At 45.3% G+C, this 26,620-nt stretch overlaps 1 protein-coding gene and 1 non-coding gene across 6 annotated transcripts in view; one reads left to right on the top strand and one right to left on the bottom strand.

Annotated features, from left to right (window-relative positions):
* Positions 1 to 4,024: 4,024 nt before the first annotated feature.
* Trnal-uag (transfer RNA leucine (anticodon UAG)) lies at positions 4,025 to 4,106 on the bottom strand. The gene has a single exon. It is a non-coding gene; the product is annotated as a tRNA-Leu (tRNA).
* A 16,736-nt stretch (positions 4,107 to 20,842) lies between these two features.
* Positions 20,843 to 26,620, top strand: part of Eef2k (eukaryotic elongation factor 2 kinase) — a 58,191-nt gene continuing 52,413 nt past the window's right edge. For 3 of the 5 annotated variants that reach the window (XM_078024235.1, XM_078024234.1, XM_078024236.1), the window contains exon 1: positions 20,845 to 21,210. The gene's annotated coding sequence lies outside the window, so the exon portion shown is untranslated. Of the gene's footprint in view, positions 21,211 to 22,804; positions 23,128 to 26,620 lie in introns of those variants that run through there. The other 2 variants (XM_078024237.1, XM_005323734.5) reach the window with 2 other exon arrangements.

The following is a 26,620-nucleotide window of genomic DNA, read 5'->3' as shown; positions in this document are numbered from 1 at the left end:
ATCCTTTTCGACTGTTAAATGCTTGACAGCTTGCAAGGATTTTCATCTATATGATCTTATTTAAATGTTATGGCCACCCTTATAATACAGTTTACTATTGTTGACATTTTAGATGAGGAATATGGGGCTGGATTTAATGTCAAGGAGCAGGGCGGAGTGGGGGTTACTTCTCTGCAGCGGGAGTAACTTGAAGAAGCTTCCCAAGCCACAGGTCAAACTACTTGCTTATTTCTGTTCTGAACCTGCATCCGGGGTAGAGGGGACCCCCACTCTAGAGGCGAGGTCCCTCAGACCTGGGTGTCGGTGGGGGGGATCTCCCCACAGTATCTGGGGTAGAGGGGACTCCCACCTCTAGGAGCGAGGTCTCTCTAATCTGGGTGTCAGGTGAAGCTCTGTACACCATTACACCCAGGGTAGAGGGGACTCCCCCCTCTAGTGGGGAGGTCCCTCTAACCTGGATGTCCAGGGAGCTTTCCATTGCACCCAGGGTAGAGGGGACTCCCCCATCCAGGGGGTAGGTCCCTCTAACCTGGATTTCAGGGGAGCTCTGTATACACCATCTCAGCCAGGATATAGGGGACTCCCCACTCCATGGGGGAGTTCCCTCTAACCTGGGTGTCTGGGGGAGCTCCCCACCAGCCCCAGGGTGGAGGGGGACTCCCCCCTCCAGGGAGGAGCTCGAATGCCATCACACCCAGGGTTGAGGGGACTCCCCCTCTACCCTGACCTTGCCAGGTCTGGGATCTACCTCTTTCTCTCCTATCAATAATCCTCAGTCTGTTTGAGGCTGGCGGACCTTGGGCTCTCTTTCTTCTTGGTAGCACATTTGCATCTAAACTCACCTCCTTCTTTTCTCTACTTCCACTCTCTACCAATCTTGAGTTCTGATTTTTTTTTCTTTCTTTTTTTTTTTTTTTTTTTTTTTTTTTTTTAGTACCAGCGATTGAACTCATGGATACTCAACTATTGAGCCACTTCCCCAGGCCTATTTTCTATTTTATTTAGAGACAGAATCTCACTTAGTTGCTTAGTGCCTCAGTTTTTCTGAGGCTATGCTTTGAACTTGTGATCCTCCTGACTCAGCCTCCCTAGCCCCTGGGATTACAAGGCTGCACCACCGCACATAGCCTGAGTAATCTGTTCTCAGTAGAAAAAACAGACTCACACTGTTCACATTATCTTCTAGATCTTTTGTGTACTGCCTGACCTCACCCTTTGAAACCCCAAAGCCGAGGATCAATTTCTTTGTTTTCTACATTTCTCCAAGCCATTGCTTCTCTGAGCCTCTGAAAGTAAATGTCTAAACCCTGAGCTGGAGGGCAACATAGGTTCCTATGCCAAGAAAGCTTCCTAAAGGAAGTCGACACCTCCGCCCAACAGACAGCTTGAAAAGTATCTAGAAGAGCTGGGGTTGTGCCTCAACGGTAGAGCACTCGCCTACCTGTGCAAGGCGCTGGGTTTGGTCCTCTGCACCACATTTAAAAACTAAATAAATAAAGGTATTGTGTCCAATTACAACTAAAAAATTTTTTTAATTAAAAAAAAGTATTTAGAGACTCCCCCAGATAATCAGCCTCCATGAGGTTCTGAGTGGGAGGAAGTCCTAGCTTATTTGAAGGCACTAAGAGAAACATGAATGAAGAAACAGTATCACCAATCAGAATGGAACATCAAGGCAAAGTGACAAGCTTTCGCTGTCGGTACTGAAGCTATTACCAACTATAGATCCAATGCGGGGCATCTAAAATGTCCTCCTGAGAGCTGGAGATGTAGCCCAATGGTGGAGTGCTTGCCTAGCTTGTGTGTATATGGGGCTCTGGGTTCAATTTCCAACACTGAAAAAAAAATTATAATATGTCCTCCCTTGACTCCCCATTCCCTCTCTATTTATTTCTCTCCCCTCTTTAAAATTTTGTGATGAGTTCTCTATACTTGTGTTTCCATTTCTTCAACCCATTTCAATAAGGCTCTAATCAAGGTCATTAATGACCTTGCCCATAAATCATAAAGCTGGTCTCTATCTTGCCAAACCTCTTCCTAGTATTCAATATAGTCAATTCCCGTAGAACTCCTTAAAACATTCTACTTGGTCTCTGTGAGGCCACAGCTGTGTTTTACTTAGTTTCTGACCAGTCCTTCTCTTTCTCCTTCGGTGGACCCTCTTCCAGCGTTTCCCATTAAGATCAGGTTCCTCGGGACTCTGTCTTGGCCCCCTTCTCCCTCTGGTCTTCCTGGGTGAGTTCATCTACTCCCATGGCCTCAGTCTCTCCTGCCTCCCAAATCTGTGTCATCTGCTCAGAGTGCTTTCTTGACCTCCAGACTTCTTTTTCATTGCCAGAATTGAACTTGACCCCAGAGCCTCACACATGCTAGGCAAGAGCTCTTCTACTGAGCTTCACCCCCAGCCTCCACCTCCAGACTCCTGTGTCCAATCTTGGGTTCTATCTATTGTCCCACAAGCACCTCAAACTCAATGTGAACCAAACTGAAAGTGAATTTATCATCTTTCCCATAAACCCATCCTTTCTCTGCCTTGTGTTCCATCATCCCTGGAAGAGGAGAGTCACATTAGCCATTAGTGGCCCAGGCCCAGCCCCTGGGTAGCTTTTTTTTTTTTTGGGGGGGGGGGGCGGTACTTTACCACTGAGCCCCATCCCCAGCCCTGTTTTATTTAGGGACAGGGTCTCAATGAGTTGCTTAATGCCTTGCTTCGCTGAGGCTGGCTTTGAACTCATGATCCTCCTGCCTCCTGAGCTGCTGGGGTTACAGGTGTGCTGCCTGGCCTGGCCCCTGGGTATCACTTTGAAACATTCCTCCTCACAGTCTCATCGGTGAGTTCTGTCAGAGCCACCTCCACAATGTCTTTCTGGCCCACCCCCTTCAGTCCTACATACTGCCACCACCATGGTATAAACCACTGTCCTTTCTCCCAACAACAGCAGTAACCTTGATAGAGTCCCATGTCCCTACTGAGCTTTCTAAATCCCAAGTTGGAACATGCCACTCTCCGGTTTAAAACCCTTCAATGGTTTCCCATTGCTCCTGGGGTCAGATTCAGAGCCTGACCTTGGCATTCACGGCCCTCTCGGCCTGTCTCTTCAGCCTCATCTCTGGCCATTTGTCCAATCTTCTGCCCAGCGGTATTTAATTGCCTCCTTTAATTGGCACCTCGGACTCACCAGGCTCTGGCCTGCCTGCCACAGAGGTTTTCCTGTTCTTGGAAATCTCTTCCCAACCTTCCCTTGGCTAGTCTCTCAACTTCAGGTCCAGCTTAATGTCACCTCCTTGCTTCTCCTGGGCCAGGTTAGCACCCTGCACGGCAGACATTCCTCACAGGTGTAATTCATGAATTTACAACGTCTGTAACTGCTGCCGCTGGATGCTGTCTGCCTGGTCCATCCTGCAGGTTGAGCTGGGCTTCCAGCAGCTTCTTCGTTGTGCAGTGAATATGAAGGACTCTAAAGCAAGCCTGAGGCCAATGAGAAGTGAATCAACTCAGCTGAGACATTAAGGTTGGCATCCCAATGGGAGCCAGACCCAGTTCCCCCAGCCCCTCCACAGTCCCCTGCCATCTGTTCTGCCAACAGAAGTCCATGGGTGTCAGGGGCAGCACTCCCAAGGACCTGGGCCAGCAAGGGACCCTCTCTAACTCCATTCCTGATCCCAGCCTCCTCCCCTCCACCGCCTCAACTTTTGTCCTTGAGAGATAAGAGATCCACTCCCTGTGTTCCCGGGACTGGAAACATTCAATTACTGCTTCCTGCTGGGAACTTTGCAAGTTATCCTGGATGTGATTCCCCTGAAGAAAGGGAGGAGTTGTTTAAATTTTGTTTTATTTGAAGGACATGGAATTAATAGGTGAAAGAGAAGTTTGTGTACTGGGCTAGAATTGGAAGGTTTCTTTCTCTTCTTCTTCCCCCATTTCGTTAGAAAAAATAAAGTATCAGAAAGGAGAAGAGGGATAAGACACTGAAAAGTGATTGAAAAAATATGAAGATACAAAAAAAGTGACACCATTTGGCTGTGGCAGCGGTGGGATTCGAACCCACGCCATCGAAATGACTGGAGCCTAAATCCAGCGCCTTAGACCACTCGGCCACGCTACCGCCCGCTTGAATGCTGCGCCTGTCAGCCTATGTTAGTGTGATGACGAGGGCGCCTCGTTCTCTGTAAGCTCCGCCCCCATAAGTTTGCGCATGCCTGTTATGAGACTGGCCTCCATCCTGACGCCTCTGCACTTCGCCCCCTGGCTTCCTTGGCAGTCCTGGAGTTACGGTAGTCTTGTCCCCGGCTCAAGAAGTACTGTAGGAAGCCATCATTAAAAAAGAAAGATTAGTTCCTAAATGTTAAACATTAACATCCAATCTTCACATGGGTCGAATTTGATTTTTGCATTTTCTATGGATGTGGTGCTGCCTATGGCCACCTGGGGGCGGTGCTGCGCTGCGGTTTCCTCCCAACTGGGGTGGGGATCCCGCAAGGAACCCAAGTTCGCACGGAATCCATTCTGCCGGTTCTATTCTCATCACAAGCTTCCTTTGCAGCCCCAAGTGACCTCACGGCCTGGCCCCTGCCCTCCTGATAGGAGAATCACGTGTGGGCTCCTTCAGGCATAATTATTATCCCATTTTACAGCTGAGTAACTTGTCTCAGGTGCCCCAGCCAAAGCCAGCATTCCCCAGCCTCCAAAGACCCAGGTTCTTCTGTGCAGACTATTTGAGTGTTATTTTTTAGACTAATGCAATATATTTAGAGCACGACACAGCAGCCTTCATTTCCCGTCATTCAAGATTGTTAATATTTGGAGATTTGCTTCAAGTCTTTTAAAATAATAATAATAATCCTGTAGATAAAATTGAAGTCTTTTGAGAGCCTCAAATTTTATTATTCTTCCTCTTTCCTCAGGTGTTTCAAATCCTTCCAGTACACTTTTTCCTAATTTTACCTTCAAATAGGCTTTATCCACTTCCTTTCCGTTTAAATTGGGTTATCCGCTTCCTTGTAAACAAAACCCAGGGTTATAAAGACAGCTGGGTAAGTGGATGTGATAATGGCCCCCCAAAGATGAGCACATTCAAATCCCCAGAACTTGTAAATGTGTTGCCTTACACATGGCAAAAGGGACTTTGCAGATGTAATTAAGGATCTTCAGATGGGAAAAGTAGCCTGGATTATCTAGATGGTCCTAATATAATCACAGGGATCCTTAAAAGAGAGGCGAGAATTCAAGGAGAAATGAAGACACCAGCAAAAAGGGGAATACACGTAATCTCAACTAACTACAAAAAGTAAAAATACCAATTCTCTCCTGAGACCTCCAAAAAGGAACTCAAAGTGTCTGAAAACACCTTGAATCTGGGACGTCTGATTTTGGGAACAATAAGACAATTATCTGTGTCATTTTAAGCCACTAAATTTGTAGAAATTTGTTACAGCAGCAGTAAGAAACTAATACAGTGTGTAAACCAGGGGCTGGCTTGGGAATCACAAAGCTGAGGTGTTTCTCAGGGTGTGACATTAGGAAAGTTCCTTCTCTTAGGGCCTCAGTTGCTCATTCCTGCAATATACTGTTACATATAACAACATTAATGTGACATAATGTAACATACATTGAATGTCTGTATGATGATGACAATAGCCACCTCTCAGGAGCTGCTGTAAAGATTAATCATTCATTCTGCAAGTATTTCTTGAGCACCTGCAGTGTGTCAGGCATGTTCTGATCATATCAAAAAACGAAGCAGTGAAGATCAAATGTGGTAATACGTAGATCTCTGGCATATAGTGTGGGGGTGATGGTGGTAATTGCAGGTATCTCTTGCCTTCCAGTATCTCACCCCAGAGTTCTTCCATGGACATTGGTTGGCCATGAGGTGATATTCCACACACACCCCCCAACTCACTGCTGCAAGTAGGTATTTATGGATCTCTCCCTGGAGGAGGCTGGGCATGCTAGTGAGTCACCTCCATGTTGCCACATGAACCTAAGTTAGAGGCAAAAGCTCTGGCTGGAGCTGCCCAAAAGTCCTCAGAGAACTGTTGTCTGGATATGGTCAGACTGTAGCCGACCATCTGGCAGATCACCCCATGGGGCCACAGGAAAGAAGCTGGGTTCTCTTAAGTTATCTCCCTGCAATTACTCAAAGCAGTGGTTGGATCATTTGCCAGCAGCACCTGGCCCCCCAGCTCTCTCCCTCTCTGATAGTTTAAGTTAACATTTATCCTGCACCTGTTAGGTCTGATCAGGCACGATCCATGCTTGAGGGTCGGGGAGCTGCTTCTAGAAGTACTCAGAGCCCTCTGGCCAGAGGCACTAGACCACAAACCCAGGGGAGGTGAGGCTTCAGTTTATCTGCCCCTCCCAGCATTTCTTCCGCAGCTTGGCCTCCCTGCTGGCCCCAGGGTTCTGCTGACTGGGCTTCTCTGTTGATTTACATCTTCAGGGGTGACAGTGCAAAGCTGCAGCCAAGCAAAGATCAGGAGGCTGCAGAATCTAGAGCAACCAGGATCTGTTTAGTTTCTGTGTGTGTGTGTGTGTGTGTGTGTGTGTGTGTGTGTGTGTGTAAGTAACATTTAAAAATGAGTTTTGCAAAAGTAATCTGGGTTCCTTGGTGCTTCGGCAAAGAAAGAAAAGCACAAAAAAGAAAAAATAAGAATCACCTTTCATTTCTCCACCTACCGAAACTCTGAGTTTTGGACGAGGAAGTTGGTTTTTGTCTTTTTTAAATTTCAAATGTAATGTCAGGTAGGCGTGTTTGCTGTAAATTTTTAAAAATGTGATATCAGGGATGTAAAATTAAAAGGGAAAATTCTCTCCCTCACTGTGGCCCTCCTTCACAGTGAACCCCACAGAAGCAACCCCTGTAAAAAGGATTGGGGTCAATTATTCCAGGTCTTTTCCTAGGCAAATATATAGGCAAATGAAACTAGAAACGCACGCATGGTCCTGCCTTCATCCTGGAGCTTGCCTCCCACAGTGGGAACGGAAGGGATGCACTGGCTAAGAGACAGGAAAGGGTTCACTTCATGGAGTCTTTCCAGAGCTACAGGTGGGCCACCTGGCTGGCTCTCTGGTGGGCATGCCAGGCCCAGTGACCTATAATCCCAGCAACTCAGGAGCCTAAGGCAGGAAGATTGCAAGTTCCAGGCCAGCCTCAGCAACTTAGTGAGACCCTGTATCAAAGTAAAAAATTAATAAAGGGCTGGGGATGGCTCAGTGGTGGAGCACCCTTGAGTTCAATCCTTTGAGTTCAAAACAAACAAGCGAACAAACAAAAACTCTCAAATCCACCATGGAGAGGGAATCTGAGCTTTAGCAGCCATCCTGTGTGTATGTGGCCAATGCTGCTCCCAGGCCTGAGCCTGTAGGAGGGAACAGGCAGGTGACTGACTGGGCTAGGGCTTGTAGGAGCTGGAGCACTTTCCCCTCTCATCTGCCATCTCTTCTCCTACCACACATTGTAGCAAACCGGTGAGAGCAAACTGGGTTGTGGGGATTTTGGTGTCTTAGTTTTGGGTAACAGCTTTATTGCAATATGATTCACATACCGTACATACCATTCATCCATCTGAAGTGTATAATTTGGTGGCAGTGATGTTCATTGGGCTGTTTCCCTGCCCTTCAGACTGCCAGCTGATGATTGGCTCACAGCGGCCCCAGCAACATCTAGCTGATTGGCTCCTCCACAGAGCTGCTCATTGGGAGACTTCTTTGGCTCCGCCCACACAACCCAGCCAATCGGCCTCAAGAGCAGGAGGATTGTGGGAGGGGGAGAGGCTGGTGTGGGGGTGAGAGGCTTATGGAAGCCGGTGGTGGCAGTTGGGCTCTGAGGGTTTTTTCCCTGAGGAGCTGTTTTGTTTGGCGTTAGTAGTTCTAAAAATAAAGTTGGTTTCTTTTGACAAGTGGCTCCTGAATTGTGCCCAGCCAGACTGCGGCATTTGGTGGCTCACACGGGGAGCGACTGAGGGTAAGTAAACTGCTCGCCCTTGAGGGCAGGGCGAGAGGATGGGTAGCCATTCTAAGTTTCCTCTTTTGTTTTGCTTCATTTTTGTTTTAACTTGCCTGTCCCTGGAGATGGGTGAGACGGAAGAAAAACCGCTCACATCTGAGGAAAAACTATTCGCGTCTGAGGAACAGATAGGGAGGAAGGACGGATGCACACGTCAGGAGGATAGAAAGGCTATAATGAATTTTTGTTGTTCCATTTTTATTGGATTCTGTCTCGGTTTTGTTTGGCGTCATCTTGTTGGATTGTATTATAGTAGAAATACGGGATCAGAAATTAGTAAAAAACAAACCGAAAGACTGTTACGTAAATTGTTAGAGGAAGGAGGCATCCCAGTAAAATCAAGAGCAGTCAGGGCATATGTTGATACAATACAAAAATGTAGCCCATGGCTTTTTAAGGAGGAGTTGTTAAATATATCACAGTGGGACCATCATGGTGAAGATTTAAAAAGAATAGAAAAGAACAACCCAGGGACTCTGCCAGTTGGCACATTGCCATTGTGGACGTTGGTATCTGGTTTGCTTAGTCCAAAGCCTTCAGTTCAGACAAAGGTAGAGGAAGGAGAAGACATATTGATTCAAGTAAAAGAGAAGGTCTCTCAAGTTAGTCAGACAGAGGAAAAGATTCAAGTAAAAGAGAAGGTCTTTTAAACTAGTCAGACAGAGGAAGAAAGTGTAAAGCAGAAAAGGCCATTAGGGGAAAAGTTACAACAGGAGACTGCTAATAACACCTTTCTATCAGAGAGCGTAAGTGTCCAACCAACAGCACCACCTCTACAGGAGACTGCTACTAACAGCATTCTATCACCAGAGGGCATAAGTGTCCAATCAACAGCACCACCTCCATATGCTAGGAGGCTTCCAACCCCCGCAGTTGATAGTTGGAATCCTGAGACAGGATCTCAAGTATTAACATGCCCTGTATTTGAAGTAGGAGGGCAGCAAATTTACCAGGGTTTAATTTTCAAAACAGTGAAGGAGCTAAAAGAGGCTGTAACAACCTATGGTCCTCAAGCACCCTTCACTGTAAGCTTGGTCGAATCCATTAACAACTTGAACATGATGCCAGCAGATTGGGCTAGTATGTGTAAAGCTGTGCTAAATGGAGGTCAATACCTGTTATAGAAGGTTGCCAATGAGGAATTTTGCAAGGAGACGGCTAGGCGAAATGCAGCAACTGGTTATCCTCAGAGAAATCTAGATATGTTGTTAGGAAAGGGACCTTATGAGGATCAGCAGCAACAAATTGCATATGATCCTGGCGTATACTCACAAATTGCTGCAGAGGTGATTAGGGCATGGAAGAATTTACAAGGACATGGAGGTTTACTGCCGCAGTCTGGCTGGGCACAATTCAGGAGCCACTTGTCAAAAGAAACTAACTTTATTTTTAGAACTACAAATGCCAAACAAAACAGCTCCTCAGGGAAAAAACCCTCAGAGCCCAACTGCCACCACCGGCTTCCACAAGCCTCTCACCCCCACACCAGCCTCTCAACCTCCCACAATCCTCCTGCTCTTGAGGCCGATTGGCTGGGTTGCATGGGCAGAGCCAAAGAAGTCCCCCAATGAGCAGCTCTGTGGAGGAGCCAATCAGCTAGATGTTGCTGGGGCCGCTGTGAGCCAATCATCAGCTGGCAGTCTGAAGGGCAGGGAAACAGCCCAATGAACATCACCGCAGAGGAGCCAATCAGCTAGATGTTGCTGGGGCCACTGTGAGCCAATCATCAGCTGGCAGTCTGAAGGGCAGGGAAACAACCCAATGAACATCACTGCAGAGGAGCCAATCAGCTAAATGTTGCTGGGGCCGCTGTGAGCCAATCATCAGCCAGCAGCTGGAAGTTTGCTGGCAGCTGGAAGTTTGCTGGGGCCCCTTTGGCTGTGGCTCTCAACAGTTTACAAGGTCAATTATCTAAGGTAATACAAGGAGCTAATGAACCTTACACTGAATTTGTAGATAGGCTTATTCAAACAGCTACCAGAATTTTTGGGAATACAGAACAAACAATGCCATTAATAAACAACTGGCTTATGACCAAGCGAACCGTTGGTGCAGAGATATCATTAGACCACGGAAACAGGAAGATTTAAACACATATATTAAATTATGTAGAGACATTAATGAACAAGAGCAAGTCATGGCAGCTGCAGTAAAACAGGCTTTAGATGCCAGAGACATTAATGAACAAGGGCAAACTGTGGCAGCTGCAGTAAAACAGGCTTTATATGCCAGGCCAAGAACATGCTACAATTGTCAACAAACAGGACATTTTAAAAGGGATTGCCCCATAGGAGGAGGGTTTAACAAAACTAGGTATCAAAGGAGTAGAATACCGGTTATTTGCCCACGATGCCGTAGAGGGAGACATTGGGCTAATGAATGCCGTTCTCAAACCACCATAGAGGGTACTCCATTACATTGGGCTAATGAATGCCGTTCTCAAACCACCATAGAGGGTACTCCATTATCAAAATATGAACAAGGACAAGGTGTTTATCCACAATATCGTGGACAAAGGCATCGGGCTCCATTGCCCAAAAATGGACAGGGGGCCCCAATGCTCCGGGGCCCCAAACCACAAATATACGGAGCACTGGAGGAACCCAGCAACCCCATCAGGGTAGTGACCAGGACACATTGTCCATCAGATCCCTCATCAGACAAACCAGAGGGAGCGCAGGGTTGGACATCTGCGCCTCCGCCAGATCAGTACTAACTCCAGAGATGGGAGTTCAAATCATTCCCACAGGGGTAAAAGGACCCCTTCCCAAAGGAACAGTAGGCTTATTATTGGGATGCAGCTCTTCTACTCTAAAAGGACTTTTGATAAGTCCTGGGGTAATTGATCCCGATTATGAAGGTGAAATAAAAATTATAGCCAGTTCTCCAAAGGGTATATCAGTAATTTCACCAGGAGATAGAATAGCACAGTTACTAATAATACCAAACCTACATGATAAATTTTCCAGTCATGCTGTAGAAAGAGGTTCCAAGGGATTAGGCTCCACAGGTGTAGATTGGGCTATGCTTTCTTTAAATTTAGATTCTTGCCCCATGCTAAAACTAAATATTCAAGGACATGAATTTAATGGGCTACTGGATACAGGTGCAGACCTTAGCATCATCTCTTGTCAAGAATGGCCAAAACATTGGCCATTACAACAAGCCACTCAAACACTTCGAGGCCTAGGAGTGGCGATTAATCCCCTAGAAGTGCAATGCTATTAGATTGGAAGGATCCTGAAGGATGTGAAGGAACTATACAGCCATATGTATTGGATCATCTTCCCATAAATTTATGGGGACGAGATGTCTTAGATCAATTAGGTTTGACATTAACAAATAATATCAATCAAAATGCACCCACTATTATGGCTAGACAAGGTTTTAGGAAAGGAAAAAGATTAGAAAAACAAAAACAAGGTATAGCAGCACCAATACAAATAGATCAAGGAACAGACATGGGTTGGATTTTCACAAAGGGCCACTGAGACAATAAAAATTACATGGAAATCAGAAAGACCAGTATGGGTTCCTCAGTGGCCCTTGACTAAAGAAAAGATACAAGTAGCCCATGATCTGGTCAAACAACAATTAGCGGAAGGACATATACAACCTTCTGTATCTCCCCATAATACTCCCATTTTTGTCATCAAAAAGAAATCTGGTAAATTGAGATTATTGCAAGATTTAAGAGCCATTAATAATGAAATGGTCATTATGGGACCTGCTCACTCGGGGATTCCTCAATTGTCTGCTTTGCCAAAAACTTGGTATGTTTTAGTTATAGATATTAAAGATTGTTTTTTTTCAATTCCAATTCATCCTGAGGATAGTCCACGTTTTGCATTTACTATCCCTGCACTGAATCATGAAGGTCCTGATCAGAGATATGAATGGAAAGTACTCCCTCAAGGGATGGCTAACAGCCCAACTATGTGTCAAATTTATGTTAACAAAGTAATCCAGCCACTTAGAAATCAAAATCCTGAACTACAAATATTTCACTATATGGATAATGTATTATTAGCACACAAAGCTAAAAACACATTGCTAGAATGTTATGCCACACTTACAAACTTATTAAAAAATTATAATCTAGAGATAGCAATAGATAAAGTATAATTAAATTTTCCAATTAATTATTTAGGAGTTCTATTATCCTCAACCATGGTCTGTCCACCAAAAATTCAAATACGAGTAGATCAACTCAAATCACTTAATGACTTTCAAAAGTTATTAAGAGACATAAATTGGATAAGGCCTTATCTAGGTATACCAACAGGAGAGTTGGGGCCTTTATTTGATATCCTAAAAGGTCCATCAGATCCAAATTCACCCCGAATGTTAACGCCTGAAGCAAGAAAGGCATTAAAAATCATTGAAACATATATGGAAAATATGCATTTGGATAGAATTGATATGTTTGCCTTTATTATTTATTGTACTACCAACGAAAAATATTCCTACAGGAGTATTTTGGCAAGAAGGTCCATTATTATGGATACATTTATCTTATTCTCCTAACACTATTCTTACTAGGTATCCTGAGGCTGTAGGACAATTAATACTCAAAGGAATAAAAACAGCAAAGGGAGTATTTGGAATTTCTCCCAATAAAATTGTTACTCCATATACTATGAATCAAATTGATGAATTAGCTAATGAGTTAAATACTTGGGCAATAATCATGTGCAAATCTAATGTTTCATTTGATAACCACTTACCATCTAATCCTTTATTGTCTTTTTGGTCATTGCATCCTGTAATTTTTCCAAAAATGACAAGAAAAACACCTATCATGAATGCTCCAAATATATTCACTGATGGGTCAAATAATGGTACAGCAGCAATAGTTATACCTGATCAAACTTTTACATTTTTAGTACCCAAACAATCAGCTCAAAAGGTAGAGCTTAATGCAGTATTATAAGCTTTTGTGATGTTTAAAGATTCTGTATTTAATTTATTTTCTGATAGTCAGTATATAGTTAATACTATAGTATCCCTTGAAGATGCTGGTAGGATTTCCCCTTCTACTGTTTTCTCTTTGTTTTCCACTATACAAAGTTTAATCTGGGACAGAAAAGATCCATTCTTTATAGGACATATCAGGGCACATACAGGATTGCCTGGAGCCCTTAGTTTGGGCAATGATTTAGCAGATAAAACTACACATGACATACATATTTTCTCTACACTAGAAGAAGCTATAAATTTTCATAAAAGGTTCCATGTCAATGCTAATACTTTACAAAAGCATTTTAAAATAACTAAGGAACAAGCTAGACAAATAATAAAACAATGTCAAAATTGTGTGACCTTTTTACCACAAGTTAATCTTGGAGTCAATCCTAGAGGATTGATACCTAACCATATTTGGCAGATGGACGTCACACATTTGCCAGAATTTGGAAAATTAAAATATTTGCATGTTACAGTTGATACTTCTTCTGGATTTTAGATGGGCTCCCTTCATGCTGGAGAAAAAACTAAAGATGTTATAGCTCATTGCTTACAAAATTTTGCCACTATGGGCATTCTAAAACAGTTAAAAACAGATATTGCCCCTGATTATACTTCTACCTCTTTTAAACCATTTTGCTCATCATTTGGCATTACTCATATAACAGGAATCTCATACAATCCACAGGGACAAGGCATAGTTGAAAGAGCTCATCAAACTATTAAAATGTACTTATTAAAGCAAAAAGACAGAATTGGGAAGGGGTATATATTCCCCAAAGATAAACTTAAAATAACCCTTTTTACTCTAAACTTTTAAAATTTGGATTCATCAGGACTTAGTGCTGCAGAAAGGCATATGTGTCCAAAAAATGTACATAAGCCCAAGGTACTTTGGAAAGATATTCTAACAGGACAATGGAAAGGTCCTGACCCAGTAATTGTCTGGAGTCGGGGGTCTGTTTGTGTGTTTCCACAGGAAGAACAGCAGCCGATTTGAATTCCAGAAAGATTAACTAAAGCGATTTCTACAGACCAAAAAGAAGATGATTTGGCTCAAATCCATAAAAGCTGATATCCAAAACTCCAATTTGGCTATCCTTACATCTGCAACAGAACCAGGATGCTTTTTTCAATATCTATTTTATTATTGCCCTTTCCCATATCATGAAGTTCTATTTTGTTTTTTGAGCTCATACAGACCTAGGTTAATGTTTTGCTGATCAGTTCTATTTTTTTTTTTTGACTAGAGTTTTTAAACATTGCAATGGAGATTTCACCTGTAAAAAGTTATAAGGCCTTTACTATTATGTTATGTGTTGTATGTATTATATTATGTGTGCACACTTGTGTTTTGTGTTATATGTTTGAATGTACGTATGTCCATATATCATATATGATGAGCGCTCATGAAAAAATGGATCCAAATTTTTTTTTATTCATGTGATTTAAATGGTTTAATTTAAATTGGGTAAATAACTGTTAAGAATTGTTTTAATATGTAAACAAAAAAGGAGGTTAACAGACCTGTTTGTTTACTTTCACCTTTCCTTTTCATTATATTTAATAATTCTCTTCAAGATAATGTAAATTGTTAAGAAAATTGTTTTCTTTTAGTGCCTTCTGGAATGTTACATAATTTTTTCTTTACTATTATTGCCAGAATTCCTATCTTCATCCTAGTGCTGGTGAAGACAAAGATAAAACTAATTTACAGTTTCTGCAATAGCCATCACTGAACTGCTTGCAGAACTTGCCTAAACTATGTGTCATTTGTATGCATTGTGAACTCACTTGTATGCATTGTGAACTATCTGTTGGTGCAGCGACTTGTGGTAGTGTTGGGGTATTTTTGCTGATGATGTCATCGGTGCTACAATTTTTCCAACAAGAGCCGTCAATTGGCTTGGTGTATCTTCCTCCCTTCTGCTTGTCATGACAAAGACAGGTGTGGCTGTACTGGACCGGTAGTCAATGACGGGTAAGATCTAATTACAGTGGTACCAACCTAAGACAGGAGGCTGACGCCCTGAGGTCAGCTCATCCGAAGACGGGTAAGGACCATATGTAGTATTGGACAACCTAAGGCAGGCACGGTCCCTAAGCCACATGATTGTTGTTTAAACAGAGAGGGGGAGATGTTGAGAGCCACAGCCAAAGGGCCCCAGCAAACTTCCAGCTGCCAGCAAACTTCCAGCTGCCAGCTGATGATTGGCTCACAGCGGCCCCAGCAACATCTAGCTGATTGGCTCCTCCATGGAGCTGCTCATTGAGGGACTTCTTTGGCTCTGCCCATGCAACCCAGCCAATCGGCCTCAAGAGCAGGAGGATTGTGGGAGGGGGAGAGGCTGGTATGGGGGTGAGAGGCTTGTGGAAGCTGGCAGTTGGGCTCTGAGGTTTTTTTCTTGAGGAGCTGTTTTGTTTGGCGTTTGTAGTTCTAAAAATAAAGTTGGTTTCTTTTGACAAGTGGCTCCTGAATTGTGCCCACCCAGACTGCGGCATTTTACTATATTCGGAGTTGTGTAGCTATCAACCTCAAGCAATTTTGGAACATTTTTATCACCCCTAAAAGAAACCCTGCTACTTATATGTAATAACTCTCTTTTCCTCCAAACTCCCTCCCAACCCCCTGACAACCATTAATCTACTTTCTCTCTTTGTGGATTTTTCTGTTCTGGGCATTTTGTGTAAATGAAGTCATACAATACATTGTCTTTGGGGGGCTTCGGGGTACTGGGGATTGAATTCAGGGGCACTCGACCACTGAGCCACATCCCCAGCCCTCTTTTGTATTTTATTTAGAGACAGGGTCTCACTGAATTGCTTAGCACCTTGCCTTAGCTGAGACTGGCTTTAAACTCGAAATCCTCCTGCATCAGCCTCCGGAAGTGCTGGGATTACAGGCATGGGCCACCATGCCTGGTCAATACATTGTCTTTGGTGCCTGACTTCTTTTACTTTGTGTAATCTTTTTAAGGTCCATCCATGCTGGAGCATAAATCAGTACTTCATTCCTTTTTATTGTCAAATACCATACTTTTGTCTGGATAGAGCATATTTTGATTGTCCATTCATAAGTTGATATCATTTGGGTTTTTTTTTTCACTTCTTGGCTCTTATGAATAATGCTGTTATGAACATTTGGATACATGAGCATATCTTTTAATTTCTCTTGGTATAGAACCAGAAATGGAATTGCTGGGTTGTATCATAATTCCATGTTTCATTTTTTGAGGAACTACCAAACTGTTTTCAATTTCTCACATCAGCAAAATGTGAGGGTTCCAATTGCCCCAGATGCTTGCCAACACCTGTTGATTAGCTGATTTTTTTTTTCCATGAGAGCCACCCTCGTGGATTGATACCTTCAATTTGCATTATCCTCAGGCTATTGGTGTAGAGCATTTTTTTCATGTGCTTAATAGTTGTTTGTATATTTCTTTTTTAAATATTTATTTTTTAGTTATAGGTGGACACAATATCTTTATTTTATTTTTACGTGGTGCTGAGGATGATCAACCTGGTGCCTCACACATAGTAGGCAAGCACTTTACCTCTGAGCCACAATCCCAGCCCTATTTGGATATTTTCTTTGGAGAAATATCTATTCAAATCCTTAGTCCATTTTAAAACTTGAGTTTGTTATCTTTTTAATATTGAGTCACAAGAGTTCTTTATATATTTTAGTTAGACTTCTCTTATCAGATATATGATGTGCCAATATTTTCTCCCATACTCTGGGTTGTGTTTTTGTTTTTTTTGATAGTATCATTTTCTTTTTGTGTTGTGGGTTAGGTCCTGTGGAGGTTCCAGTGGAGGGATATGGGGGAAAAAAACCAAATCCTGTGGATGAGTGAGAGATTTTTTTTTTTTCCTCAGAACTTGAAGCTAAGAGCTTTGTCCATGAGGCGGAGCAGCAAGCTTTAGTACAGGGCTCTTGGCTTGGAATTGAGAATGAAGGATTTATTATTCCTCTTGGATACAGTAACAGTGAGGTAGTTTATTTTTTTCCCTATATTTGATTATTGTTATCCCAAACACTTTTAAAAAAAAGGCAGTCTGATGCCTCCGACGCTTCCCACTCAGCATGCCTGCCTCACAGTGTAGAATGGCATGGAATAATGACTAATAGGGGAATTTCTGTTGTCTCTTTCCTCACCTCACTAGAAAGTTCCCTGAAGGCAGGCCCCTCCTCCACTTCTTAGCATGAAATTTGACACACTGTAAGAGCTTATTAAATAATTGTCATAAGAAATTCTCTGCTTACATTCTCCCAACTCATCAAAAGTCTGGAAGAGTCTCTTTTTTATGGTTGCTATACAAGATCCAGATTCCTTTCTCATTGGCCTAAATGGGGTCACATGTTAGTCCCTGAACCAATCAATGGGATTAAAGGGATGGAATATGCTAATTGCCAGATCTGGTCAGGTGTCCACTCTTGCAACCAAGGGAGTGGGAAGGAGTATTTTCAGGAATTAAGAACAGGGTAAGGGCCGGATTTGTGGCTCAGTGGTCGGCGCTTGTCTGGCATGTGTGAGGTACTGGGTTGGATCCTTAGCACCACCTAAAAATAAACAAATTAAATAAAGATGTTATGTCCATCTGCAACTAAAAATAAATTAAAAAAAAAAAAACAAAGAATAGGATGAATTAGTCCACTACAGACAAATCAAGATGCTCATGCAAAAGAGGATGCTTTTGGGCAGGTAAAAATATGGAGAAGTTAAATAACTTGTCCAATGCCACAGAGCTTTATGTAATGGAGTGTCCCCCACCCCAGTCACTTGTTTTGTTTAGCTTGGACTTGGGAAAACTAGTTTAGCCTCCTTGGCCTCCCCTTTCCTTCCTGAATTCCCCAGGGGTTCATAATTTCAGGTATAATTTTGTCTTTTGCAAAAAAAATCAAAGGAGTTTTCTTAAGGTAACCAAAAGAACGAGCCTTTCAAACCAAAATTTTGTCATCTATCTTCTCGACCTTGTATTTTCCAAAATTTGTAACACAGATGCCAAAGGGTGAACTACTCCCTGGTGGGCTTCAGGATCCATTTCTTCTTTTGATCTCCGACCACCTTAGGAGATGCTGCCTGTATGTCACCCCCTCCTCAGCCTTGTAAACTTGAACCTACCCCCAGCAGATGCCATGGCAGTTGGTAAACTGAAGGCCTGAAGTTTTCCAAGAGAATCTGGATTTTTGTAGGCCTCAAATACTGAAGAGTCAAGGCTCAGGGTCAGGACACTCAAGCGGCCTGTGTATACTGGGATCTGGGCCCAGTCCTGACTCAGCCACTTTACTATCTGTGCAAGCTGGGGAAAAGCACTTCAATTGCCCCAGTCTTTCTCTGTACAAACTGTCAGAAGGTTGTGATGATGATAGAAAAGGATGCTGCCTTCACATTAGACCATTTTCTTTCACCAGGAACACAATACCACAGACAGGAGAAGTTATAAAGAAAGGAGGTTTATTTTGGCTCAAGGTTCTGGAAAGGCAAGGTTGAGGACCTGCAGCTGGTGATAGCTTCCTGCTGGCAGAGTCCAGAGGAGGTGTGGAGTATCATGTGAGGAGAGATAGGGAGTGTGTGCACGCGTGTGTGTGTGTGTGTGTGTGTGTGTGTGTGTGTGTGTGTGTGATGTGTCCATCTGTCTGTCTTTAGCTGCCAGCATTAATCATTATCTAATCCTAATCACCTCCAACTCTAAAGATAGTCGGATTAAATCTCTGCCCTCCTAATACCTTGGAGTGGGGATCAGATGTCCCAAATGTCCACACAGGAAGCCTCGGGGACACACTTAACCATATCCAACCCTTGACATCCTGGAAAGCCGTTGCCACAGAGCCAAACAAAAAGTGAAGGTCCTATGAATATCAGCTCTTTGTTCCCCCAAAAGGCATCAGAGCAAGCATTCCACATGACAGATGGTCCCGACCACAGAAGCATATTCCCAACCCATTGATGAGAGGAAGGAAAAGAACAAACGTCAGTATACCCACGGTGTCCCTGTCTCTCTGATCTTCCTGTGGTCTTGGTGTTTGCCTGGGACTCTGGGTGACCTCCACCTCCATGGGGGTTCTCCCTCACCTCCCCCCACCTTCCAGGACAGAGGCGCTCCTGCTAAAGGACTCTTCGGGGCACAAGGAGCAGGTTTATGTGGCACATCCCACTGGGGTGGCCCTTTGCTAGACATTCCCTGCTGGAAACCCTCGGGTCCCTCTCCATCTCGCAGTGCCTGAGCAGGGAAGTTCACATGCTCCCTCTGAAGGCCTGATTTTTTTGATCCTGATGAAAAAACTGGTAGCTGGGCGACGTGGTGCATGCCTGTAATCCCAGCTGCTCAGGAGCCTGAGGCAGGAGGATGGTGAGTTCAAAGCCAGCCTCAACAACTTAGCAAGATGCTAAGCAGCTCAGTGAGACCTTGCCTTTAAATAAAATATAAATAGGTCTGGGGTGTGGCTCAGTGGCCTAGTGCCCCGACTTCAATCCCAGGTACTCTTCCCACAAAGAAGAAGAAAACTGGTGATGGATTTACAGGAGAAACACCATAACATTTCTTCTATCACAGTTTTGCAGGACATGAGAACCTTCAGTTGGAAGACCAAAGGTCCAGGATAAAGTGTCCGTTTTACACTGAGGATCAGTGAAACTGTAATAGCCATGTAGAAATACTCGGAGTCCTCTGGGTCCCTCAATTGTAGCATTTCTTCCTGTTGGGTGTGGGGCAGATCCCTTCTGGAATGAGGGTCTTATGCCCTATTATCAAACTAGGTAGGTCAGAGGATTTCTTTATGGCCATTTCTCATGCAGAGAAGTAGGGAAGAGTTGGAGTATTTGTAGATTTTATGGCTAACTTTGGGGAAAATGGGTTCTGGTTTCTATGATTTGTCTTGGGGAAGAGAAATTCTAGTTCCTGGTTTCTGGTTTGCCTAGGGGAAGGATGGGGGTGAGCGACAAGAGTCCAGCTGTATAAAAGTCCTTTTTTAAAAAAAAAAACAAAAAACATTTATCTATGTATCTTTAGTTTTAGGTGAGCATATTACTTTGTTTTTATGTGGTGCTGAGGATTGAACTCAGTGCCTCATGCATGCTAGGCGAGCACTCTACCACTGAGCCACAACCCCAGCCCTGGATAAAAGTCCTTTGGCAAGAGGTTCCACTTTAGAAGTGCGTCATAAGTGAAGGGAAAGATGTTTACATTCCTCAGCGCTTGGAAATCAGCTAAGTGTGGATTGGTTCTAGCTGGCCCTTCCTGGTTGTGTCCCTGCAGTCGTGACCTCTCTAAGCCTCAGTTTTATGATCTGTAAAATAAGGCTAATGACACCTACCGCCCTTCTAGAGTCAGCATGGAGCTGGAATGAAATAGATCACTCAATAGATGCAACGGTTATTTTTTTTTTATTTCTAAAATATCCTTTCATTAGAAAAAATATCTGGAAGGACATGATTATCAAAATGTTCACAGCAGTTGTCCATTTCCTTTTCTTCTTTATACTTTGCCATATTTATGCATTCATTCCACAGGCTTCTATTAAGCACCTACTATGTGCCAGGCCCTGGGTTCAGTTGGGAATACAGCAATGTAAACAAGACTGGTAAGGAACGCCTAGAGGACATATTGGTGAAATAATTACATAAAGAAATGCAATTGGTGTATGTGCCTAAGTTTTTACAAAGCAGAGATGGGGGGCGGGGAAGCATTTCTCATAAAAGTATCCTAAGGTTAATTACAGAGATTTCCACCAATGACAAATGGGCGTTAGATGCTGACACTGTGTGTGTATTCAACGGGCGGGGCGCTCGTCACTGAGCAGGGGGGCAGACCAGTGAGGCGGCTGCAGGCTCGGTGGCGGCCACCGGGGGGCGGCCACGTGAGCACCGCAGTCCCGCCCCTGCCCCGTCGCTCCTGCCTCACACCAGACTCTGCCCCAGCCCCGAACAGCTCCTTCCCGGACTCGGCTCCTGCCAGGATCCAACGCCCACACGCCCCGCGGTGCAGCTGTCCCAGCCCGGCTGTCTGTCGCCTGCGCTCCTGTCCCGGGTACGCAGCCGGGTGCCCCTGGATCGGTCCGCCCTCCCCGCGGTCTCCCCGCTAGCCGGCCCCTGCGCCCCGCTAGCCGCTCCCCGGCACTCTCGGGGGGCCCGCCCGCCCTGCACCCTGGAGCGCCGGGCTGCGAGCCTCTGCCACCTTCTCTGGATCCTTGCGGCCGTGGGCAGCGGCGGCCGCGCCTGCCCGCCCCAAGGAGGTAAGTGCCATCTGCAGCCGGCGGGCTGGGTGGGGACCGGGACGGGGCTCTGCAGGCCCGCGCGCTCCGGTGCAGCCGGCGGCCGGAGCGCGGCCCCGGACGGCGCGCCTGGAGAATGGGGCGCCCCTCGTCTGGTTGCTCGGGTCCCAGGCGCTCGGTGTTTGCTTCTGTAAAATGGGGAAGTCGTGCACACTAACGGCGACGCGGATGAGGAACGCACTTGGCAAGCGATGGGCGGCGTTCTGGCCGCGAGAGACAGCTCCGGGCCCCGCAGAGGGTGCCCGCCAGGCTGCCTGTTTGTCCCTGGCGGGGCTTCAAGCCGCAACCCCTACCCCGTCCCCTGAACCAGAGGCCTGCATGGGCCCCAGTTCCCGGAACCTTGGGGACTGTGTGTACGCCCTTGCTGCATCGTTGGCTGCGAGAGTTGGGGTGTTGGCAGGCGCCGGTGACACGTGCGCCTGGGGGCCGAGCATTAACGTGCGCCTGGTGGCGCGGGGGCGGGGACTCCCGGGTAAGCCCGTTCGTGGAATTGTGGGGGACCAACCCAGCTGTGCCCAAGCGTGACAGATGGGCTGCTTGGTGTGTGGGGGGAGGAGATCTGCCCTGGGGAGACACTCTGTGGGAGCCTAAGTTCTGGGTCCTAGAACGTGGTGAGCGCTCCTTTGCCTTTCCTCCGACAGGAGAACAGATTTTACAGAAGAGGCTCAGAGTTGTTACTGGACTCCCAGAGGCTCCCTAAGTGGCAGCCAGCCACATAAACAGACTCTAATAAGCAAGATGGACTAAGTGGGGGATATGGAGGAAGTTGGTGAGAGATGAGAACGCCCTTTGGGAGTGAGGGTTATTGGGAAGGCTTCCTGGAGGAGGTGATGTCTGAGCTAAGTGGGGAAAGCTTGTCAGTGGAAGGAGATGGTGTGTGCCTCTCAAGCCTGGACCACTCTTTCCACTTTATTTTTAAACTTTTAAAAAACTTTATTTTATTTGTTTATTTTTTTTATGTGGTGCTCAGGATGGATTTTTTTAAATAGGTGCTTAGCCTCACGCAGGCTAAGCAAGTGCTGTACCACTGAGCCACAAACCCAGCCCTACTGCACTCCACCTTTGCGGGCCTGGTGAAGATAACTTTGGGGGCCCAGAAGACCACACAGACAAAATTTCCTCTCCAACTCTCTTGGTGGTCTTTGGCTGCCTGCAGAGTAGAATGAGGCCATGGGACTCCACAATAAGCTCTTTGGGAGATCTGTGGATGTGGCTCTTGGGGGGTATCTTGTCCAGCCAAGCTGTTCAGATTCTTTATCCTGCCGGGATCAGATTCCCCAAAGAAGTCTTATCCAGTTTTCAGTCAAGTTGGCATCTGATTATGTGGTTCCGGGGAGCTGGATGGAGAGACGTGGTAGTGCACAACAGAAACTTGGGCTTGCTCAAAATCATCTAGGATTTGCCATTACTGGTAGAATTTTTGAACCCCAAACAGAAAAATTTCGTAATCGTAATCAGGACTTTAATCCTAGAAAGAGCCTCTGGCCGGGCTGATTAAGAACATTTTTTGTGTTGCAGGAGATCAGTTTTACTGATGAAGAAGTTATAAACAGTCCTGTTCTCCCCGCCCCCACCCCAACTGAGAATGCTCCTAGAAGAAAGCTGTTAGAGAGAGGGCGGTGTCTACACAGGGGATGATATTGGCTCAGGCTTTCAAGTGCTGTTGGATCAGACTCTTGCAGCCAGGGCTGATGGGCACAAGAACACTTCAAACAAACAAAGGAGTGAGTCACTAATACACTGGTAATAAAGCAAAAGATGAAAATCTGCTGACCTCAGAAGCCACAGGGCTGTGGAACCCCAAGAGCCGCAGTTCAGCTCTCGGCCTTTCTGGACCTGGCTAGGACCAGCAAGGCACAGGAAGTGGCTGAACTGCAGGTAGGTCAGAGGTTCTCAAACCTCAGGGCATAACAACATCCCCTGGAAGCCTTGGTCATGCAGATCTCTGGGCCCCTAACAGAGTTTAATTTAGTCCCCTGGAGTGAGGCTCAAACATTTGCATTACTAACAAGTTCCCAGGTGAGGAGGCTGCTGTAACTACTGCTGGTGGCCCTGGGATTTTAGAGCTGCTAATGGAGGAAGGGATGTCTACATTAAAAGCTCTGGATTCAGCCAGCACTAGCATCGAGCCCAATTTCACACTTTCTGTGTGATTTTGAGTAAGTCACCAAATCTCTCTGTTCCTCGGTTTATCCATATAAGAGTATCTACTAAGAGTGAAACTAAGAGTGTCTACTTTCTGGGATTCAGAGGAGTCTTCCTGGAAGAGGTGACATCTAAGCTGAGACCTGATAGAGAGCAGATGATCTGGCCAGGCGATGGGTAGGGTGGACAACCTGCGACAGTATGTTCAAAGACCAGGGAGAGGAGTTCCCTAGTAAATGATATAGAAATGCCATGAATCTGTTCAGGGCAGGATGGCCGTGAAAGAGAGCCTGGTCAGGTCCTGGAAGTTGTGCAAGTTTCTTCTGCCCACTTTCCACTGGCCCACATGTGGTCACATGGTCCCACCAAACTGCAGGTGACACTGGGACATGAGTTCACTGGCTGGGCAGGGAACCACCAGCAGGTGGAGATCTGACTGAGCCACCGTGGCTTTTTCTTGCTACCCTCTCATTTCTTTTCTACCTAGATTGCCAAGATCCACTCTGTTGGGTGAATGCATTTTATAGATGAGGAAGCTGAGGTTCAGAGAGATCAAGTAATTGGCCCAATGTTGCTCAGCTAGTAAATGGCTGAGCTAGGACTTGAACTCAGATCAGTTCATCCAAAGGTCTGGTTGGGCCAGAGTCTGTTCTTGGTGCTTTTCAGGTCCTCGGTGATCAATACTGACCCACTCAGAATCTCAGCTCTACCTCTGGGCAAACTGGCAATTATAACCCTGGTCTCTCAAGCCTTGGGTGTCCATTATGTCAGAGGAGATTGACAGCTTTTCTCCAGTTACTCATCCCTGTGACTGCACTGCTAGGGTGTGCCTAGCATCCTGCTCTGGCCTGGGAGCTGCAGAGAGTGAGACATGGCTCCTTTTGTTTAACTTGATCACGTGGTCGGGCCACTGAGAGGGCTGTGTAAACATAGAGTTCAACGGGGGAGAAAGCCAGACACCCTGTATTCCTGATCTGACCTGCCAGGAGAACACCGTGTCCTGGGGACACAAGGAGGGTGTCTAGCAGATGATTAAACATTAAAATTCACAGCGCTCTTGCATTTTGTTCAAGGAAGCTCTAGTTACAGCCTTTTGTGCTTCCTACTCTAAAATGTAGTTTTTCAAATTTCAAAAACAAAATAGCCCTTGCACAACAACCGTTTAATAGCACAGTGTACTGCGGAGATATTTTTATGAGCCTTTAAGCACAATGAATGTTGACTTCTCTCCTCGGTTTCCATAGTAGGTTGCTGTTTGCTTATGTCAGTGAGCTAATTTCCCTGTCTTTGTGGTAGGCACAGAGACTTTTTATTTTTTCCTCCTGCAGTATTGAACACAGGAATGCTGTAGCTAAACTGCTGGCCTTGAACTTGAAATTCTCCTCCCTCAGCCTTCCCAGTTGCTGAGATTATAGGCGAGCACCTCTGCACTCAGCCAAGATTTATTTTCAAAGAGGAGAGGAGGGAGAGAGCATTGTGGACTGCCCCTTAAAATTACATCAGAGGCCTGGGGTTGTAGCTCCGTGATAGAGCGCTTGCCTAGCACGAAGGAGGCACTGGATTTGATTCTCAGCACCACATAAAAAATAAATAAATAAAATAAAAGCATTGATTCCATCTACCACTAAATATATTTAAAAATAAATAAATAAAAATTTCATCAGAATCTAGAGCTAGGTTTCTCTGCCTCAGCAATATTGATGTTTTGATCATATAATTCTTCATTGTAGAGGACTGTCCTCATGTGTCACAGGATGTCATGTGTTTCCAACATTGTCAAGGGTCTCCTGAGGAGGAACATCACCCCAGATTGAGAGCCACCTCTCTAGACTATATTAGTTTCTTATTGCTGCTATAACAAGTGATGGAAAACTTAATGAGTTAAAACAAGGCAAAGTTATTCTCTTTGCAATTCTGGGGGTAGAAGCTCTAAAGTCAAGGGGTCACGGGGCTTTGTTCCTCTGGAAGTTTTAGGGGAGACTCTCTTTCCTTGTCTTTTCCAGCTTTTAGAGGCCACTTGACTTCCTGTCTTGGCTTATATACTCTTCCTCCTTCTCCAAACCCAGCAACATAACATCTTCAAATCCTTCTCTCTCTCTATTTGTGCTGGGGAAGGGACCCAGGCCCTGGAGTCTGCTAGGCAAGTACTGTAACATGAGCCACTTTCCCAGGCCTAAATCTTTCTTGTTGTCTACAGCCCCTGATTCCCTTTGAGAAACTGATGTGACTCTATTTTTGAAAATAAATAACAGCAGCTTCTACCTCAAGGCCTGTCCTAAGGAAGGGGACATGACCCTTGTCCTTGGAAAAACCCACAGAGCCTTTCTAGGCAGATAACCACCCTGCTGAGTTGTTCGTCTGCAAATAACACGAGAGATCTGTGGTGACAGGTGTCCCCGACTCAGGTGTCCGTGACTCAGTCAGGCTAGGTGAAGACCCATAGCAACCTCCCCCCCCCCCCAGCAACCTCCAATCAGCATGAGACAGGGAAGTACCTGGGATGCCAGATGACCCCCCAGTAGTTTGTGGTGGTTGATAACATGTTGGGAAACCATGTAGTTCAGCACGGACACCCCTCTTGGCTTAAACCAATCAGTTCAAAGGAATCCCCTTCTTGGACTAACCCATCACCCCTACCCAACTTGTTCCCGCCAGTGACTGTGCTCATCAATGTTAAGAGCTGTTGTGTGACTTTCCTGCGGTATGGAATGATCTGCTGTGTGATGTTGTGACACATAGAGTATCCCCCCAAAACCTATAAAATCTCACTGAACAAAGGACCGGGGCTCACTCCCTGGGACCGCTGTGACGGGAACGTTGTGAGTCCAGGCTGGAGCTTGCAATAAAGACTCTTGTGTGATTGCATCGGATTCGGCTCCTGGAGGTCTACTGAGGTCCCACGAATCTGGCATTACACCTTGTCACAGTCTTTCTCCAGGACAATCTCCCAACTGGAGACCCTTCATGTAATCACTGCTCCCAAGTCCCTTTTGCCATATACGGTCACATATTCACAATTTCCAAGGATTGGGATGTAGTCATCCTTGGGGACCCATTATTCTGTTTGCCACTAGAGGGTTTGGCCTCTGGGTATGATAAAATAGGGAGGAAGGAAGTGGCTTAGGGAGTGGGAGGTGGGGGTGACCAGGGCGGAACACAGCCCCAGGCACCGCTGGCCTGTCTCATTGAGTCCTGGGAGCATCCCCGGGGGTGGGTACTCTTTGCT

Source organism: Ictidomys tridecemlineatus, chromosome 10, assembly GCF_052094955.1.
Source record: "Ictidomys tridecemlineatus isolate mIctTri1 chromosome 10, mIctTri1.hap1, whole genome shotgun sequence".
Lineage (NCBI taxonomy): Eukaryota > Metazoa > Chordata > Mammalia > Rodentia > Sciuridae > Ictidomys > Ictidomys tridecemlineatus.
This window is presented reverse-complemented; position numbering and strand designations above follow the sequence as displayed.